Source organism: Penaeus monodon, chromosome 24 (genome assembly GCF_015228065.2).
Source record: "Penaeus monodon isolate SGIC_2016 chromosome 24, NSTDA_Pmon_1, whole genome shotgun sequence".
Lineage (NCBI taxonomy): Eukaryota > Metazoa > Arthropoda > Malacostraca > Decapoda > Penaeidae > Penaeus > Penaeus monodon.
In genome coordinates, this window is record NC_051409.1 from 5,541,237 (window position 1) to 5,541,580 (window position 344).

General features: G+C 22.7%; 1 protein-coding gene across 1 annotated transcript in view; it reads left to right on the plus strand.

Moving 5' to 3' along the window:
* The window catches only part of LOC119588822 (transmembrane protein 132E-like), a gene marked incomplete at its 5' end in the record, with an annotated part of 18,327 nt that overhangs the window by 8,601 nt on the left and 9,382 nt on the right, over positions 1-344 (plus strand).

A 344-nucleotide genomic window follows, 5' to 3' on the forward strand; every position in this document is an offset into this window, starting at 1 on the left:
AAAATAAATAGTTAAACGGGAAGAAAATAGAAAAAGGAAAAAAGTGGAAAAGAAAGGAAAAGGGAAATAAAGAAAAGGAAAAAAGGAAAAATAAAAGAGTAATGAAATAATGAATAAAAGAAAAGAGAATAAGATAAATTAAAAGAAAAAAAAAGTAATATATATAAGTGGATATAATTACCATGTTTTTTTTGTTTTGTTTTTTTCGTTTTTCTTTTCTTTTTTTCTCTCTTTTTTGTCTTTCTCCTTCTTGTGTTTTATTTATTCTTTTGTCTCTCTATTTATATCTATCAGTATGTTATTCTATCTATCTTTCTCCTTTACGATCTTCTTTCTACTCAATT